Source organism: Sus scrofa, chromosome X (genome assembly GCF_054392235.1).
Source record: "Sus scrofa isolate SSC_HxYL_T2T_F1_AM1 chromosome X, Sscrofa_HxYL_maternal_Yorkshire_Landrace_v2.0, whole genome shotgun sequence".
Taxonomy (NCBI): domain Eukaryota; kingdom Metazoa; phylum Chordata; class Mammalia; order Artiodactyla; family Suidae; genus Sus; species Sus scrofa.
Genome location: NC_139401.1, coordinates 67,913,592 through 67,934,511, shown reverse-complemented (window position 1 = coordinate 67,934,511; position 20,920 = coordinate 67,913,592). Strand labels below are relative to the sequence as shown.

The 20,920-nt window shown below is 46.0% G+C and overlaps 1 protein-coding gene across 9 annotated transcripts in view; it reads right to left on the bottom strand.

Annotated features, from left to right (window-relative positions):
* The window catches only part of NHSL2 (NHS like 2), a 285,277-nt gene that overhangs the window by 100,858 nt on the left and 163,499 nt on the right, over window positions 1-20,920 (bottom strand). The window lies entirely within an intron of this gene.

Genomic DNA, 20,920 nt, shown 5'->3' with positions numbered 1-20,920 from the left:
ACTTGAGGAAGGTTTATTGCAGTATTATCTGTGGTTGTAGCAGGTATGCAGGATCGAGATGTCCAGTTTTAGAAGAACAGAGAAATAAAATGTGGCAGATGCATGCCATGTCAGAAGTCATAAACTAGATGTGCACATAGGAACATGGGGAGACTTCAAAAACTGAGCATTGAGGGAAAAAAGAAACAGGATATATGGATCAACACCACTTTGTAAGTTAAAAACCACATATACACATTAAACACCATTTTTTAAAAGACATCCATACAGGCATACTTCATTTTATTGAGCTTTACAGATAGTGATTTTTTTTAAAAATTGTAGTTGATTTACAGTGTTGGGTTAGATTCAAATGCATAGCAAAGTGATTCAGATACACACACACACACACACACACACACACACACTCTTTAAGATTCTTTTCTATTATGGTTTATTACAAGATTTTAAATATAGCTACCTGCACTATAAGTAGGTCTTTTTGATGATCTATTTTATACACACACACACACACACACACACACAGCAGTCCCAAACTTTTTATTTATTTATTTATTTATTTATTTATTTATTGCTTCTCAGGGCCATACCTGTGGCATATGGAAGTTCCTGGGCTAGGGGTTGAATCGGAGCTACAGCTGCTAGCTTAGGCCACAGCCACAGCTAACGCCAGATACAAGTCGTGTCTGCGACCTACACCATAACTCACAGCAATGCTGGATCGTTAACCCACTGAGTGAGGCCAGGGATCGAACCCGCATCCTCATGTATGCTAGTCGGATTCGTTTCCAGTGAATCACAAGAGGAACTCCCCAAACTCCTAATGTATCCCTCCCCTCATTTTCCTCTTTGGTTAACCATAAACTTGTTTTCTCTATCTGTGGGTCCATTTCTGTTTTATATATATAAGTTCATTTGTATTGCTCTTTATATTCCACATATAAGCGATATCATATGATATTTGTCTTTCTCTTGCTTAATTGCTGATAGCTCATTCTTTACAAATGGAAGGTCCGTGACAATCCTGCATTGTCAGATTATGGCTAGCATTTTTTAGCCATAAAGCACCTTTAAATTAAGGTAGGAATATCTTTTTTTTTTTTTTTTTTTTTTTTTTTTTTTTTTTTTTTTGGCTGTGCCCACAGCATGTGCAAGTTTCTTGGCCAGGGACTGAACATGTGTCATGGCAGTGACAACACTGGCCCTTAACCGCTAGGCCACTAGGGAACCCCTGTACATCTTTTTCTTAGAAACAATGCTATTGTACACTTAATAGACTACAGTAGAGTGTAAACATAATGTTTATATGCACTGGGAAACCAAAAACACTTGTGTGACTCACTTTATTGATATTTCTTGATGTTGTATGAAACTGAACCCACAACATCTCCAAGGTATGCATGTATTTGAAACATGTACCAACACACTAGAGAGGGGATAGGAGTGGGGATTGGGGATGAAATGGAAAAATAAAAACTAAAAGCAATTTAAAGGACCTTATATGGATAGAAAATAGTGTGCACAATAGTATATTTCACTGTGCCCTTGAGTGCAAATAAGGACAGTGAATGGGTGGCAGAAAATCTACTCTTTCAAGAGCTCCGATGGTGAAAAGAGGGGGGGGGGGATTTCTGCAGAGAGGTCCTGAGAAAGAAGAGGGTGGGATACCTGCGTTTTGCCTTCCATCAGTCCACCCAACATGCACTAGCCTGGCCTTCTGCTTCCTGAAGTTCATGGAATAAGGCCCAGGAAGGCACAGAAGGAGCTTCCACTTGCTGGCTCCTATTTGCTTTGGGAAGTAGGAGATGAGATCATTGCTGGAAGTAGGAGATGATATGTAGTTGGGGCTTGAAGAGCCAGGGAAGATATGAAGCAGCTGCCATGGAGACTAGAGAGAAGAAAAAGCATTTCCAGGCAGCACTGAAGGCCTAGCTGGAGACTGAAGAAACTTTGAGATGGATGGGAAAGAAATTGCCTTGACTTCTCATTTATTTATTTAGTCAGTCAATTAGTCAATAAATATTTATTAGATGCCTGTTATATGCCAAGAACTTTGCAAGGTACTTGGGATACCGTAAGGAGTGAAAGAGACATAGTCACCATCCTCATGGACCTGCCAGCCTAGGGGTGGGTGTGTGTGTGAGAGAGAGAGGGCAGGGGTGGTTAGGTAAGCACATACATATAAATATAAACACACCATGATAATTGCAAGAAAGGGAATAAGGTCCAGCGTGCTGAAAGAGTATACTGGTGAGGATGGATGCAGTCCAGGAGGCCTGCTGGTAATGAGAGCTCTCCATCCTCATTTTCAACAGCTGCATGGTACCCCACTGTACGGCTGCTCCATAACTGACTTAGTCCATGGTGGGGCATTTAGAATTTTTTCCCTTTCTCTCCACATCATAACCAGCATTTTTTTTTCATGGCTGAACCCACAGCATATGGAAGTTCCTGGGCCAGGGATTGAATCCGAGCTATAAGCTTCAACCTTTGCTGAAGCTGAGGCAACACTGGATCCTTTAACCCAAGGATCCAATGTGCTGGGGCCGGTGATGAATCCCGCATCTCCGCAGCCATCTGAATGGCTACAGTTTGATTCTTAACACACTGTGCCACAGCGGGAACTCCCATAATCAACATTTTGATGTACATCTTTGTACAAGAATCTTTGGGCACTTGTTGGATTATTTCCGTAGCATGCATTTCTAAAAGGAGAATTGCCAGGCCAAAGGGTATACATATTTTTAAGGCTTTTGAAACACACTACCACAATGCCCGGCAGAAAGGTTGTACCAATTTACATGTGGAAAAGTCTGCTCTAAAACATAAAAGGTTATAATAGTAGTCAGATCTAAGTGGTAAACATTATGGAAAGATTTAAAACTTTCTACATTTAAATTTCCCCTCATTTTGCCACCTTCTAACAACTCTTGTGTGTATGTGTATTACTCACTTAAATTTGTTTTTTTGGAGTTCCCACTGTGGCTCATCAGGTTAAGAATCCTACCAGCCTTGATGAGGATGTGGGTTCAATCCTTGGCCTTGCTCAGTGGGTTAAAAGATCCAGCATTCCTGCAAGCTTCAGTGTAGGTCACAGATGAGGCTCGGATCTGGCATTGCGGTGGCTGTGGAATAGGCCAGCTGCTGGAGCTCCAATTCGACCCCTGGCCTGGGAACTTCCATATGCCATGGGTGCGGCCCTAAAAGGACCAGAAAAAAAAATTGTCTGTTTTTATTTTTCTGGCATGTGGATGTTCTGGGGCCAGAGATTGAACCCATGTTACAGCAGGAAGCTGAGCCACAGCAGTGACAATGCCAGGCCCTTAACCTGCTGTGCCACATGGGAACTCCTTAAAATGTTTCAAATAGTTAATGCGTAAGCACTGCATATATATTCAGAGAGTAAAAAAGTGAATCCAGAGAAAAGTGAGTCTCTTTGAACCCTAGCCCAGTTTTTGGGCTTTCTGCTAGAGATATCTGTGCGCATTCAAGAAATTAGATGGTAGCATCATATTACACATATTTTTGGCACCTTATGCTTTTCATTTAACACAAGAAGCAATCTCGTTTTTTAAGGCTGCATAGTATTCCACGGTCATTCAGGCCTTTTTTTACTCTTCTCATTACAAAACAATTTTTATTTCTTTAACAATGAAAAACAATGATGATAACAAAGGTGAAAAGGAAGAAAAAAAAACATCTACTGAGACTAGACTATGCCTCAATTTGTTCAAGTTATATGCTGGGTGATAGGAATAAAAAGATAAGAAATTTTTGTCCCCAGGAAGGAAAAAGAAAGCAGATTTTTAAGTCTCAAGGTTTGGAACACTCGTGCTTTTACTAAGCAATTGATTTGCTTTTATCTGTGATTCTTATAACTGATTATGTCTCCCCTTTCTGCTATCTGCCATGAAAGCTCAAAGCCAAATTTTGAGATTCACATTTATCAAGAAGAGACTTCTTCACTGGTTACCCTTGTTTTCCCCTTGTCTCATCTTTCTCTCATACATCTAACTTAGGCTCTTTATAAGTACTGGGTGTATCTTCATAAGCCACCTTAAATCTTGTTTGGAATGAGTCAGGTATAAATCATTTCTTACAAAAATTGAACTAATGCTTGGGTCCTCTCTCTGACACAGCCCTCAAGAGGGACAGGCAAGATACAAGCAGAAGACACCTCAAGAAAACAACAAAAGCCTAATGGGAGGTCAATCGATTTCTGGGCTACATGCGTCAAAGCTGAGGTCTTCAGCTTCCAAACACACAAAGCAATTTAGCGCTCGAGTTCCCATGGCAACGGTGTCAGAGAAGATGCAAGAGCCCGGCCTGGCGGTTGCTGGGGGAGCTCTGTCTGCCCGCCTCGTGATTTCACTCAGGCCAGAGCATTTAGATGCTCAGGGACTTTCCATTAATGGGGAGCCCTGGGTTTGGACCTAATTGAAAATGTAGTTGCTGAGAAGTGAAAAGCATACACTGAAGATCGAGTGACATCGAGGTAGCCTTCTAATGCTTGAAGTTGAGTTCTCACTTTTCTTTTCCTCCCTCTCCCCACTGAACAGGTTAGGAAGCAGGAGATAGAAAGTTGGTGAGACGGATCCGCACCATGCTGTCCTTGGTCAAACGGGCTAAAAGAGTGGCTCGGGTATAGACCTCATTAGCATATTTAAAGCCTCAGCCTAATTGATTGCTTTGGCCTCCATTGAAAAAAGGTATTGTTCACCGCAGGGAAAGGGGCTGCCTGGAGGCTGGAAGAGGGAAGCCCAGAAGATGTAGAATGGGGCAAGGTTGGTGAACGTTCCCCTCACAACCAGGGGAGAAGAGCAATGAGTATTCATCTGATCTGGAAAGAGGGAAGACTTTCTAAGCATAAAAATCCCAAAGGAAAACTGTGACACACTTGGCAGCATCATTAAAAAAAAAAGTGAGCACATCTCAAAGCACAATAAATCAAAAATCAAAGACAAAGCAGCAAACTGGGAAATAAAAAGATATTTGCAGCACAGGGCGAAAAATGTTAATATCTTTATTACATAAAGAGGTTTAAGTAATAAGTTCTTTCCCACTAAGTAAAAAGAAACACATTTTACTTTTATAATCAGGAAAATCAACTCTATTTAAGACAAGGGGGGAACCAGAAGAACATGTCATTCTCTGAAAGGGAAGCTATTAAGAATCATTGAACACGGATCAGCTCAGACAAATGCAAAAGTGGCCCAGAAAAGAGAGAGTTTGAACATGTCTCACTTATTTCACCGGGGAGGTGGGATGAGGGTCGCCGAAAGCTTATTGAACCAGTCTAAAAGCAGCCAATTTGGAACAACCTATCAAAATGGTTCTAGAACTTGACATTGACAGGTGCAAGCAGGATAGCTCTGCTTCCCCTGAAGGGTAGAAAGAGGAGTATGGCAGAGATCGAGTGGCCAAGTATCCTTGGAAAGAGGAGGCTCTGCTGAATCCCCAGCCCCCAGGGCAGACCTGGCCCAGAGTAAGAAGGTACTCAGTAAGGCCTTGCTGAAGAGTTTGTGAGGCTTTCTTCACCATGACCAAGTCCTTAGGTAGAGTCCCTGCTCCTAAGCCACCTTCAAGGCACTCACCCAGGGGAAGCAGACATATTCTCTATTTCTGTAGATGGTAAGACTAATCTTTTCTCCTACAAACATTGCTTGAGACCTACTACTGCTGGGCATGAGACAGATGGGGGTGGAGGATTGGACCCCTAAGTGAGAAGCTTATTACAAAAGTTCCCAATTTGGGGAAGATAATATGCTACTTGTGTAAGAAGCATCTTTTGAAATGGACTTTGAAGGTTGGATAGGAGTTCAGGAGGCAGACATGTGGTCAGGGAGGGCATGAGAATTGAAGTGAATGCAAAGGGCAAGATGATCTCTCAGGTCTGTAGTTCTGAACTTCAGTTTCATCCTCAGCAATAATACCTTTGTGAAGTCAAGGACTCAATATGCTGCTGAGATTTTTCTCTAATATATAGAAAAACAAATAAATTAGCACTCGAATAAAAGGAAAAGTTCACCCGTACCTCCAGAAGGCATATTAAGTCGTGAAAGCTGTGGAGGTTCCAAGTTTTGGGAAATTGTGCCAAGGGAAATAAGGAGCCACTGAGGGCTCTATCTCCAGAACTGAGAAGATTGGAGAGGAAGAAGATAGGGGCAGGCAAACTGGTCAGGAGGTTCTTGCAAGAATCCATTGAAAGAGGGTGGGGCCCTCAACTTGAAAGAAATAGCCCAGAAGCCCTCAGTGTGTGGGGAGAAGTGAATGACTAAAGAACAGGTTCCTAATTCCCAGGTTGCTGCACTCAGTTCCTAATGAGGCAGGGCTCACATTCAATTCTAGCCATTATGTCCTTCCCAACATGGAGGAGTATTGTTTTTCATTTCCCTTCCCCAATTTGGAACACATTGTTATGACTGTTTAAACAAGGTGCCAATCAGACTGGGCAATGGCAGGAAATGTTTCCCTGCAGGAAAGGCTCACATCAGAGTCTTGCTGCCTTTTGCAAGTAGAAATCAAGCCGCCTCCTTGAGAGGCCATGAGGGCCAGACCACAGTCACACCTTCAACAGGTGTTAATAGGAGAGAAAATTCTGCAGCCCAGGAATGGAATGTCTGCAGAGGGGCTGTGGGGAGCAACGCGGTGACATGTCCCCAGCTCTGCTGCCTGAACAATGTGGAAGGAAAGCCCAGAGAGATGGGTGGCTCCAGGGAAGCCATCACCAGCCTTTTCCATTTGCAACCTGGAGGGGGACCTTCCCTCTTCACACACAGGAAAATGCCAGGCTTGGAAACCACCAGGGCATCAGCCCAAGGGGGAGAGGGAGGTGGGGGTGTCCTCTGCCCCAGGAGGAGTGGGAGAGGGACAGAGGGGAAGGCGGACTGGAGGGGCAGAAGTGGAGAGGACCAGAGAGTAGCCAGGTCCCTGCCTCATCCCCTTCTGCACCCCAAGCCTACCTCTTTCAGTGGAGGCTCCTAGCTTTGTTCCAGAAATGTCCAGGGTGGTTGTCTTGGAGACCTCCTGGCTGTGACCTAACTGAGGCCTGCTTCTCTCACTTCAAGTCTCCAAGCCTTTAGAGTGCCTGACCGTTTCACACAAGCAAGTTTGCTCTCATGCTTCTTCGGTGCCAGGCACTGGGAACATAAACTGGGAACTGGGCATCCAGTCAGGCGTGTCCTCGGAGGCCTGAGGGTGCAACTTTCTCAGAGACTGACAGGCACGCACGTTGCTCCTCATCCCATCACACTGGGAGCACTAGGAAGGCAGGGGCTTAGTTGGAATCAGCCAGCATTCAGCATCTGCCCCGCAGTGGGCATGTGATACACATTTGCTTAATCTGTTGAAGAAATTCTAAGCAACAAGGGAAAATCAGACCCATACTGGCCAAACTTACTTTCCAAGCAAGAGTCAAGAGGCTTTATGTCTGATTTTTTTTTCCAAGCTGCTGGGATAACTATCAAGTGCAGTGGGAACCAAGAAGGGGGCTTTGCCTAGAGGTATCGAGGAAGGATTCCAGAGAAGGCGTCATTGAGGCAAGATATGAGGAATAAATGAGGTTTTCCAAGGTGAGAATGAACACTGTGGTTAAGTGTAGGGAATGTAGCATGACCAAAGGTGTGCAGACAACAGATTGGGATGCCTGGCTGGAGGCCTGCCATTAGAAGACTTTGCTGGAGGCAAGTGGTAGGAGATGAATTGGAAAGGTTGCCTGGATCCATCCGCTGGAGGGCCTTCCATCCAGCTGGAGGAATAGATCAGGAGCACATTGTGGAGAAGGAAATCTTTTTTTTTTTTTTTTTTGGCTTCTTTTTTTGGGGGGGAGGGGCACACCCACGGCATATGGAGGTTCCCAGGCTAGGGGTCCAATCAGAGCTACAGCTGCCGGCCTGCACCACAGCCACAGCAACGACAGATCCGAGCCTCGTCTGTGACCTACACCACAGCTCACGGCAATGCCAGATCCTTAACCCACTGAGCAAGGTCAGGGATTCAACCTGCAACCTCATGGTTCCTAGTAAAGCTGCGCCACAACGGGAACTCCAGATGTCTTAACTAAGATTGACCTGGCAATGACATGGGAGAAGCAAGAGAGAGGTGGGTCGAGTAGGAGGTGATCACGTGGCATGACAGCATCTTGGATGTGCAGTCGCTATGGGAAACGTTGATGTCAATGTAGAGGAAGAGGTTCTCTCAGACATTACTGTGGCGCTGTAAATTGGCACAGTCATCTTAAAGAGCAGTTTTGCAGTATCTAGACATACCCCTCAACCCAGCAATCTGACTTCTAGATACACACAGTTAAAAATTTCTACGTGCATGTGGGGAAATATGCACAAGGACGTTCACTGCAGTATAGTTGGTGACGGTAAAAATTTAAAAACCTAAGTTTCTATCATCAGGGGATTAGAGAAATAGAATTTTACTATTCATATGATGGTATATCATGTAGCAGTTAACATGTACAACCTATACCTATATGTGTGAAAGGAATAGAGACCAAAACTAGAGTGCTGAGTGAAAAAAGTAAATTGTACACAGCGATTTCACAAAGGATATCACTTATGACAAATTTCAAATGTACAAAAATCTAATACTACACACCATACATGGACACATAAATGTGGCACACATATGTGTCATGGTCAAGGCAGTGAAGAATGGGAGATGGAGAGGACAGCACAGGAACTTCAGTGGGATCCCGCTAGAAAAAAATCTCAAGCAAACATGATTATAAATGTTAACATTTGTTCATTTTGAGTGGAGGGTACCTGAGCATTTGCTACATTATCCTCAGACTTTTTAAAACATTCTTTAAGTAAAAGAGGAAAAAAGGAAAGGAGGAGAGGGATGAAAGAGTCAGAGCTGGCCATCACCAGATCCGACCAACTAGAAGCCCATAGACCTGTACTGAAGGACACCATAACCACGATCAGGAAAAACGGTGGGAAAAATGACCCCATGCCTCCTCATAAAAGCCACCTCACATGGAGTTCCCATCGTAGCTCAGTGGTTAACGAATCCGACTAGGATCCATGAGGATGTGGGTTCGATCCCTGGCTTCGTTCAGTGGGCTAAGGAACTGGTGTTGCCTCGAGCTGTAGAGTAGGTCACAGACACGGCTCGGATCCTGCATTTCTGTGGCTGTGCTGTGGCCAGCAGCTATAGCTGCAATTAGACCTGGGAACCTCCATATGCTATAGGTGTGGTCCTAAAAAGACAAAGGACAAAAAAAAAAAAAAAAGCTACATTGCAGAACCTGGGTTCGGTGCCACCGTCACCCGTACCCAACTTCACTGGCTTTCAGTCAAGAAAACAATAAATAAATAGTGAATGAAAGTGACCCAGGGTGGAGAACAATGTTTTGGAGGTTTTTGCCAGACTGGGAAGCAAAGGCACTTGGAGAGCGAAATTTATACATATGTTCCCCCCATGAGAAACTGCTCCTCCCTGCAGGGTGTCCAAACACCACAGCCAAGGTGGCAAGTCCAGCCTTTGCAAGGCCCAGAAGGGGGCCTTCCAGAGGGGAAGTGGAAGAGGAGGGCTTTCAAGTTATCAGATCAAGAGGGAAGGACTGTAAAATCAAAGGGAACTTGATCTCACTGGAACTAGAGCATAAGCTCCAGCAGGATTTACTCGTGTCTGCTTTGTTCACTGCTGCATCTCCAGTGCCTAGAAGAGTGCCCAGCACAGAGGAGATGTTCACTATATGTTGAGTGAGTGAAAGGAGCACTGAGTGGCACAAGGTGGAAGGGAGAAGCCTTGAGCGTCCCTACCTCTGCATCATTTAGATGGCTCAAGTGACCGGAGTTCAGATGTGCCAAAAGCAGGTGCTCGCAGTGTTTCTAGTGAATGTAAACTGCTGCCTGAGGTGGGAGCTGGAGACTGGGACTGAGGCGTCTCCTCAGAAGGAAGGGTGATAGAGCTACAGAGAAGCAAGGCTCTCGGAAGAGGAAAGAGCCAGGAGACTCAGGCAGGAAATGTCCCTAAAAAATGTATGGGGAGGGGACTTTTAGAAGCAAAATGGACACAAGAGAGAATAAGGAAGGGAGGCGGGGCCTCATTCCCATCGGGCACTGCAAGATCATAAGGGCAACTTTGTGCAAATTTGAGAAAGGTGATTTCTCCTGCCAGACGCCCAATGTAGAGAGCTGCGATGCCTCGGAGAGAACTAGGGAAAATGGCCCCAGGATGCAGGGCTTGGCTATTGCAGCAGCTCAGGCTGTATTTCAGTACCCACTCGCTTGGGCACCCTTGGGCAGGGCACAACCTGCAGAACCATGTGCAGTGGTCCTTATCCCCCATCAGCCTTTCAGATGACCTTTCTTCCTAGCCTCCCATCATTCTGCAAGCCACTGCCACCTGCTGAAGGCACTGCCACCATCCTGGCTGCCATCCCTGCTTCACAGCTCCTGCCAGGCCACCATTAGAACATAGCAAGGACCTTCCCTGGTAGGAAGGTCTGTTGAGCCAACAGACGAAACATTGAATTTTGAATATTATTCTACCAGCAAGGACTCTGTGTTCTATTATCAGGAACATCTCAACCACCTCAGTTAGGGAGGTACATGCTTCTCTACCCTCCCAATAGAGGTCAAGTCCAAGAAACTAGAGGCTAGAAACAAGCTGCTGCACCCCCTGGTGTTGCCTAGAGGAAATGCTGAAGACTCTCTCCTGTCATTCTAGAGGAGAAATAAGAGGCTCCACTGCCATCTCCAGGTGAGTTGTTGTTGTTATTGTTTGTTGTTTTTGGTTGCACCCTCGACATGCAGAAGTTCCCAAGCCCAGAACTGAACCCGCGCCACAGCAGTGACCCTAGCCACAGCAGTGACAATGCCAGATCCGTAACTGCTAGGCCACCAGGGGATCCACCAGGTGAGTTTTTGAGTCTTTCAGAACATCTGCATTGGAAACAATAGAGATACAGCATCAGTACTTTCCCTAAGACCATGGCGGGATCATGTGGCCCCTTCTCAAGCAAGAGAATACAGACTCCTAATTCTGAGAAGGTGGTAGCTACCACATGCGAACTCTGTCACTCTGGTGCTCCCACCAACACAGTTATCTGCGTCTGCTTTTCATGAATTCCTTTCTCCTGGAAGGATGACAGGTCCTTCATCTTTTCTCAAGGCTGCCCTTGCCCACCTCCATTCTGGACCTCATCCCATCCTATGAACCACCTTCCCTTAAACCCAAGAGGGGAAAAGCCACTTAATCTCTGTGCCTCCACTTCCTCATCTGTAGTTATGGGAAGAAAATTGTATCTACCCTATGGAGTTTTGTTGAGGGTTGAGTGAGTTAATCCACATAAAATGCTTAGCTTAGTGCCTGCCATATAGTAGGCACTCAGTAAATGTTGCTTATTATCATCATCATCATTATGAGTGTGAAGGGCACAGTGAAGGACAGTGAAGTGTCAATGGCACTGAACTAATCTGGACAGCCAGGTCTGGCTTGGATAGCTCAGGGTTTGTTTCAGGATGGAGGCCCCACAAAGAAGGCTCCTGGCTGCTGCTAGGCTGGATCCTGGGGCCCTCAAGGAGCATTCTTCTGCTTGGCAGAGGTGGTAACCCTTTCCTCCTAACACTCCTGGCTCCCCGTCTTACCTCCTTTTGGCCCTATTTAGATTTGCTCTCATGATCTGTACTGACTGGGTATCCCAAGGGTTGCTAGCACTAAGATCAGGCCTCTGGTGCCATATGGCACCCAGGCATGAGACATGTCTTCTCTGGGCCAAGCCTAGCCACTGAGTCTCACAATGGTTGGGAGAAATCCACTAATGGTTCTAAGCCTAAGATACTTGGGAGTCCCTGGAACCTGATCTGGGGAGACAACTATTGAGCTAAAAAACTTCCAGTCGGGGCCAGGCTCTATATAGGCTGAGAGGATTTGGAGAGCAAGGGAAAGGCCCCAAAGCATCTCTTCTGCCATTCAGTGGCTGTTGCCTAAAGCTCCACCATTAGGAAGCTTCATTCCATGGCCATAGCCACTGTTCCCAGTGAGAAGGCAAAGGGCCTGAGAATGGGAATAGAGTAAATCAATCTCCAATGTTGATGGCTTTAGTGGAATAGTTTAATGAGCAATGTCTCTGCAAAACTGAGAAATGCAACAGGTGCCAGCTCCCTTCTCCCCTTGCTCTGCCTGCCAACACCTACTGAGAAAGAAAGACTCAAACACTAGTAATGGAAGCATAATGGAGGAGACCTGTTGAGGGAAGCATGAGGGCAACTAGGCTCCTGGATGTGGCTGCAGGATGGTGGGCAAAACGGATGACGAAGTGATGTGTGTGTGTGTGTGCGTGTGCGTGTGCGTGTGCGTGTGTGTGTGTGTGTGTGTGTAAGAGGGAGGGAACTAAGGGGGCAGCTGTGTTTCAACTTTACCATGTTTAGACTGAACAACAGCTATAAGTGTATGCACCTGACATTGTGGGTTTGTTTGTTTGTTTGTTTTTGACCTTGCATTTCTTTCTTTTATTTTTTAATCTTTTTTTTTGGTCTTTTTGCCATTTCTTGGGCCCCTCCCGCGGCATATGGAGTTCCCAGGCTAGGGGTCGAATTGAAGCTGTAGCCACTGGCCACAGCAATGCGGGATCCGAGCCACATCTGCGACCTACACCACAGCTCACGGCAACGCCGGATCCTTAACCCACTGAGCAAGGCCAGGGATCGAACTCTGCAACCTCATGGTTCCTAGTCGGATTCGTTAACCACTGAGTCACTACAGGAACTCCCTGACCTTGCATTTTGAATTAAACAAACCTGTGGTTTTAATGCCAGGTCTGCCACTTATTAGCTGTGTGACTTTGGAGAAGTCACTTAACCTCTCTGAATCTCTGTCTTACCATCTGTACAACTCTGAAAACACCACCACCACCACCACCACTAAGTTGGTAATGCTGTTTGGGGGCTTACAAGAGAAACTAGCCCAGTGACTGGCACGGGGGGACTCATTTATTTGTTACATCTGAATTTTGTTCTGGGCCAGCATTAAAGGCTTTGCCAACCAATGTAAAGAGACTTAGAAACACAGGGCAAAGGTTACCCACGAACCTCCCTGTCTATAGTGTCTGTCCTTGAAATGTCTCCAGAGAAGAGAGCACAATCCTCAGCCCAGGAGTGGGAAGCCAGAATCCAGATGGCCTGGCCCATTTATCAGTGCCACCAAATTCTCAACTTTACTAAGCTTTCTGCATTCGTAACCACAGGAAGGGGAGGAAAACGGGCCAGATTCCTTAGCGATCCTGAGCACTGCCAGCTCACTTTTATGTTGGCAAAATGCAACGTGATCACTGTGATTAGTTCATTCTCATATCAGGCCTCAAGGGGCAAAGAAGCATTTTTCTTTTTGTTTACAGATGTGGGAGTTGGGAAGCACAAGCTCTCTGCCATTTCCAACACCTAGCCTGGTTAAAGCCCTCTTCTGGGTATGCTGAGCTGCCTTATTGCTGTTTTAGAATTTTAAGGATGGCTTTTTAGGGTTTAGAGCCATTTGATACTTTTCCAGAAAGACAGGCTGCCTTGTGTTGTTTGAGACTCCTCTTTTACCTATCAGCTGGGGCTGTGGGCAGGCCTGGGAGCAAAGAAACTCCAAACCTTAAAAGGTTAGGAATGCAGGGCCCAGGGAGATAGAGGGGACCGACCAATGAAAGCGCTTAGCAACATCCAAGGACCAATGGCAGGTGAGCCCCTCTGTTTCCATGAGGCAGATTTGATTTTCATTGGCTGTGAACATGAAACTGTTTCCCTGAACTGGGGACAGGGGAGGAGGGGTCTGCAGCTCTGTTTAGGTACCTGTCCATAGAGGGGGCTTAAGAAACCTGGGGGAGCGCCTGCTCAGGCCTTTGGCATTGATAAGTTCTCAATCATATATATAAAAAAAAAAAACTAAAGCAGTTTTTAGCAGACTTTTGCTTTTGCTAGGTCTGCACAAATGCAAATTGTGCAGGCCATAGGCATGTGGTCTATACACAGTATTAAAAAGGCACACATGATCATTTTAAACCCCTGAGTGAAGAAGCTATTTATATATCAGTCCCTGCCTGCCCCAGGCCTATTTCGGTCAGCGAGGATGATCAAAGACTTTCTGCCTACTCAACTTGGCCCAGCTCTGGAATTGATGTGACCCCAGCCTGATGGGGTGCTAAGGGGTTCCCTCCTCCGGAAGAGGTATGAAGGGGGCACTGCAAATAGCATGTGCTGCCCTGGGCACTGCATCTGAGGCTGGGAGTGAGCTGAGTCCCAGAGGCCACAGTGGGGGGTCTCCCACCTTCCACTGCTCTTGCACCCACACCGTGAGGGGCTGGTTTTCTTGACCAGTCATTGTGTCTGGGGCCACTGTCATTGGTCTTTCTATCAGCCCCACCTCCCACAGGGGACCCGGCATCCAGTCCTGAACCTCAGCCTGCTGCTGGGAGCCAGGGTGGTGGGTTTGGCTCCTGCCAGCCCCTACCTTCCCTCAATGTTGGAACCATGCTTAGGTCCCATGCCTTGTGTGAGCTTGTGGGATGGGTGACTAGATTCCCACCAAATGCTAAGGCCTGCTGTTGCAGCCTGCTCCCCACACTCCCCAGACAGTGCACTCTGTACCAAATCTGCCTTGAGTCCCATACCCTGACATTGCACTCAGATTGCTTCTCAGACCTCTGCTGGGTGGTTCTTTCATTTTAGCAGCTACTGCATGCTATAAGCTGGGAAGGTTGCTGGGATTTAATTGTCCCCGGCCACTCTGTCCAGTGCCAGCTTGGACCCTGATGGCCCCATACCCCTGCATGGGAGCTTCTAGCTTATTTTACCATCAGGGCCATGCCAATTAGGAAGTTTCCATGGGCTATTCTCCTTATGCAATTCCTAAAGTTCTGTGGGGGCCCAAACCACGCTGGGGTTGGGGGTAGGGTGGGAGGGGCAGGCTGACAAGGATCCTGGTAGTTGTCATACTAAGGGGGGGGGGGCTCGAGTCCTTGTTTATGGAGCAGCACCTTCTCTTCCACTCAAGCGGGGGAAGAGTTCCAAAAGTTGGAGGAACTGGCATTCAGTCTGCTGTCCTAAATCCTGATCTCTGGTTGTGTCGGATGAGCATGTGAGAATCCAAAGAGCCACAGTATCATTTGCCGCTACCATACTGGGGCCAAATATTTTTTTTCTGCTTCTTCTTTGGATTCCTGATTGGCTCTCACTTCTCCTACTGTGCCAGTAGCCCGGCCTTAAGTTCCAATCTGCTGGGCCTCAGATTGACCTGTATCTCCTCAGCTCCAGCGCTTTGCCTTCCGTGACCGTAGCACTGGCTGTGACCATCTGAAACTGGCTCCCTACCACCCTCCCAATTAGCCTGGGAGCACTTTAAAGGACAGGGTCTGGTCCTCATTCATCTCTGTATCCCCATCAGCACACAGTGTGACACAAAGGAGGGCCAGTAAGTGTTGGCAGAACACATACACACACTGAGCTTCAAGTGTAGGACTAGACTGATTTCCTCAGGGCTTGGTCAGCTTATTTTGTTTTTCCAGAATCTCCCCTCCTTTCTAAGAAAGATATGACCCCAAACTTGGATTTCCATTTGCCTGGAGTGGGGGAATGGCAGGGGCTTAGGAACATGGGTCCCAGGTAAGATGGAGCATCAGTATTTCCCCAAATAATCCCCTGTGTGTGGCCCAAGAGGGACAGGGACCATGTTGGTCAAGAGGAAGCCTCTTGGAGTCATGATGCATGGCAGAGAAGAGTGCTGACATGTGCACAGAGGCACAACAGAAGTTGTTTCTGAGGGAGCAAAGTATATGGGCTTGAGGCCAGAGTGTCTAAGGTCAACTCCCAACTTTGCCATCTGCTTCATTGCCTCAGTTTTCTTATGGGTAAAATGGGGACAGTAACATTATCTACTTCATGAAGTTAGCACAAAAGTTACAAATAATACATAGAAACTACCTTGTAACCTGGGACAGTTTCAATAAATGGCATATATTAGTCATAGGATTAATAACGTTTGGTACATGAACGATGCTGATGCACAGCGCTTAACTTGGTTAAATTTGCAGAGACTTCAGACAGGGACTTCAGGATGGAATTATATGTGTAGGCAGGTTATATTTTCTAGGAAATTCACTTTAGGGTAGTAAATGAGGTGACCACGAACTGGCTATTATTACATCTGATGGGGATTAGGTCTGATGGGGCGAAGAACACCGGATAGGGATGAGTGTGTTGTGGTCTCTTGTACGCATGCCCATTTTCCCCAAGCTACCTGTGGGCACCCTAGTGGCAGCATTGAGCTCAGCCCTCCTGTCTCTCCTCTGCCCCACCACCTGCATATGTAGCTTAGGCCCAGCACAGAGCAGATGCGTAAGGGAAGAGGGCAAGCAGAGAATTCTGGACAGGAGCTACCTGCCTTGGGTCTGTGGGGGCCTTGAATTACATTTCTTCATCTGGTTTGTTCATCCATCCATTCACTTATTCACTAAAATACCTACCATGCACCAGGCACACAGTAGGTCCATACCCAAGGCTCCCTACTCACTCTACAAAGTCCTTGCCGCTCCTTCTTTGGGTTCAGGGACTGTCTTCTTGTCCGGACACTCTGCTCAACTTTGATCTTCAGCTTCTTCCCAAGATGAGTATTCTTCTTCTTCTTCTTCTTCTTCTTCTTCTTCTGGCTGCACCTGTGGCATGCAGAAATGCCTGGGCCAGGGACTGAATCCATGCCACAGCAGTAACCAGGGCCACAGCACTCACAATGCTGAATCCTTAACTCCCTGAGCTACCAGGGAACTCCCCAAGATTCTGCTTCTTAAATACTCCTCCTTGGTTCTTCCCATTACTGCCTACAAATAGATGTGATGTGTAGTCCCTAACCTCCCTCCAGCTCCAGGACACCCCACCCCAGCCTGGCCCTAACACCCTAGGCTCCTACTGGCCTGAAAAAATGGTCAGGAGTGAGGACCAACTCACAGACAAAGACAACAGAAGGGAGCACGTGGCCTCAGGGAGGACATGGATTCGGGGCAGAGTGGGGCAGGGGAAACAGTAAGGTCAGGAAGTAGCTGGTGACAGTCCTCTCCTAGACCCCTACTGGGGGTAAACTGGGACCATCCATCTCTCACAAAGGCTGTCCACTGGGCCGCCTGCCCTACAGCATCCCCATGGGAGCTTGAAGCCCAATGAGCGGAGTTTCGGGCTTTTGTTTCAAAGACAAGCTCAGTTCGCCTAACCCTGCAGTTTGCACACATCCTAGATGTTTTCCTGCTGAAATCACAGAGATTAGGGATTGCAGAGCCTGAGAGGGGAGAGGCAAACACCCAGGGGTAAGGCCCAAGGGGATGACTTCATCCGTGATTCCTGCAAGGCCTTCGTGTCCAAGCAGTCTCCACCCCAGGCCAGTCAGGCCCCCCTCTTACCCCAAAGAAAGCACTTGGGCTCTGTGGCGGCTGCTTCTGTCAGGGCTGGCAGGCCTGGTAGAGAAGCCCAGAACTGAGGGGTGAGGGGGAAAGAGAAGGCAAGCAGCATCCTGCGTGGGCAGCTTCTGAGAGAAGTCCTCACCACGCCCTTCTTGTACTCCTTTTGTTTTCCACCCCATCCCCACCCCTAGCCTGCTGAGAATCCCTAGCTGAGGGCCAGAATCAGATGAGTAAATAAGCCAGACACGAAATGTTTCCACCTAGAAAGGGAAAGAGGGAGGTGACATGAACCCCTCCTCCCGCTTTTTTCTTCTCCAACTTCTGGATATTATTTTGTGCTGTCTCTTTTTTGAAAGCTGATTTTGAAAGTCAGGTGGACGTACTTTTGCATTACGCAGGAGTAGGGTTACTTGCAGAGGGCAAGGGGAGGGCATCTGGCCCTAGTGTTTCTTTCCTGTCCCCTCTGCTCTCCATGTTAGTGTCCTACCAGAGGCCACAAAGGAGTGGCTGGTAGACTTGCTGTGATGGGGTAGCTTACACATTTAAAATCATTGAAAGGTGACAATATTTTACACTAAAAAACCCCTGAATTTCTGGCATCTTGAAAAACTGAAAAATGTGGCCGAGCTGGGCCAGTCATTCCAGATGACAATGAGTAGCAGAGCTTTGAAGCAGCTGTCCCCTGGGGGCACAGACTCTCCAGTTTCCCACAGTCCCCATACTTCTCCCTGGCACTCCAGGCATGGAGGACCACTTACTGTGTTCATGCTAGTCTTTATTTGTACATAAAGACCTGCTTCACTCACTTCTGTTTTTTGTTTTTTCCCATTTATTATAATTGGAATTTATTTATTTGTATCCCTTCATTCACCGACACAATCTTACTTCGCCCACAGTCTTTAGAAATAAAGCCAGATATTATATACTGATTAAAGGGTCAATTCACAACAAAGATGTAACAATCCTAAATGTTCACTCATTTCCATTGACTTCCAGGGCTCTCTCCACACTTCAGTTGAGATCTCTGATTTATATTCAGCTACTGACTATTTCCAGGTTTGCTTTTATTCTACCCTTAGCATGGAATGCAAGCCCATAGCCTGCCTAGAAAATGTCTACCCATCCTTTAAGACCCAGCCGAAGCCTCATGTCCTCTGTCAAGCCTTCACTAACTCATGCATGCAGAGCTGGGGATTTCTTCCTATGGATTCTTGTATATAGTCCAATGCTCCATCATTACCTTTTACCCACTGGATAATAATTATGCACTTATATGTCTTTGTCTACTATGAAACTGTGTGTTCCTCCAGAGCAGAAACTAGGTCTTCTTTAGCTTTGAATTGCCAGCTCCTAGCCAGGGGTCTGGCACACAGGAGACCCTCATATGTTTGTTGAACAAATGGTGGAATGACTAACTGAAGGGATATAAAGGGAATTAACAAGTGATCACTCAATGTAGATGGTGATTGTCCCTTGATGGGGAAGTTTCCCTGAAGTCAATCTCATTTGGCACCAAGTACTTGGTGCAGAGCCTGTCACACTCTAAGTGCTCATGGACTAACAGAATTGGCATAGGCACACTGAGGTATATGGAATAATTGGCCAACAGGGAACCTGGTCTATAGCACAGAGAACTCCGCCCAATGTTTTGTGCTAATCTATGTGGGAGAAGACTCTAAAAGAACGGATGTGTATACTGTATAACTGAATCACTTTGTTGTATGGCAGAAATTATCACAACTTTGTAAATCAACTAAACTTCAATAAACCAAAAAAAAAAAAAAAGAAAGAAAAGAAAAGAATGGAACTCATCTGACTAAAGAGAGTGACATTTGAACTTCAGTTTGGAGTCTGTGCATCAGGAATCACCTCACATCACTCTGGTTTAGAATCCTGCCTTCAGCACATCCTAGCTCTGGGACTCTGGGCAAATGACTTAACTTTTCTGAGGTTCAACGTGCAAACCAAAAAATGAGAGAGAAAAGAATAACAATACTTCATTACAGAGTAGGTATGAGGTGTAAACAAGGTGCCTCTAGGTCAAGTGATATATTGCAGACAGTTAACAAGCATTGAGCCTTCTGTTGGTATAGGTTAATAGGGAGTGTGTGTGTGAGAGAGAGTGAGTGGGTGTGTTAATTTCACGTGAAATTGCATAGATGTGATCTGTGTTCCTATTAAGCTCTAATTCCTTGGGATACTTCCAAAGAAGAATAGGACACATCCTCTAATTTTCTAAAAGGAAGAACCCTACTACAGGATGGTTAACAAAACCTCCAAAGAGAGTATAGTTCCTCCATCAAAGCCTGCTCAGAGGCACAGCAGAGCTCTGCCCCACTCCAAGCCCCATCCCCTAGTGCCCAGAACGCCAATAGGTATGACTGCTACACTTACTTAACCCATTTTGGCTGCCATTTTGGATGTTTCCTCATCTCTATAAATGGAAATGATAACAACTGCTTGAGGGGTGGGTGGAACCATTAATGAGATGACTTCTGAAGCACTTAACTTGGTATTAGTATACAGAGCAGATGCTCAATAAACCCTAGGCCCTTTCCTTTCCCTGGGGCCACAGAACTGCAGGCTAACAAATAAAAAATGGCAGAGGGAGGGACACTGAGGACATGCCATATTGTGTACTGAAGGGGGTAGACAGGAAAGTGACAGGTACAGGAGGAATTTTAATAGAGCCATGATGAAATGAGGCCAAAGGATTGAGAATGAGTGAAAAAGACATGTGTGGGTCCTAAATGTAACTGAGTTGTGAATATACACAACTCTGCACAGTACCCTGCCCACTAATACAGCCAGATCCCACCCAACCAAAATGGCCCAGGTTGTGGTTAATGGACCTTTCTGAGATTTCCCAAAGACACCACATGGGCATTACTGATTGGAAGTGTAGCTGCCACTGAACTTGACTAAACTTGAAGTTGGAGGCTTTTTTTTGGGCCACATCCCTGGCATGTGGAAGAATTTCCTGGGCCAGGGATCGAACCTGTGTCACAGCAGCCACCCAGCTGCTGCAGTGACAACGCTGGATCCTTAACCCGCTGTGTCACAAGAGGTTGGAGGCTTTTTTGAAAGCTTCAAAAGGCATTTTGTAGTGGCAGTATTTGTAAACAGTGAAAATGAGAGTCTAACAACTAAAGAATGGATAAATAAATTATGGTATAGTCATTATATGGAACAGTATATAGCAACAAAAATGGATAAATTATAACTCATGTATCAGCATGGATAAATCTCAAAGCATAATGTTCAAAATAAAAGAATGTTGCTGAAGAATATGCACAGTACGATGGTATTTACATAAAGCTTAAGAACATGCAAAACAATATATATTTTTATGGATGCATATGTATGTGGTAGAAGTATAAATATATATATAGGAATTAGAAACGAGCAATTTAGGATATGGACTTCCTCTAGGCCAAGATGGGGTTGGGCTCACAGCTGGATCTGTAATGGACTTTTTCTGGGAAAAGATCTGAAGCAAATGTGGCAAAATGTTAAGACTTGACATTTTCCTAC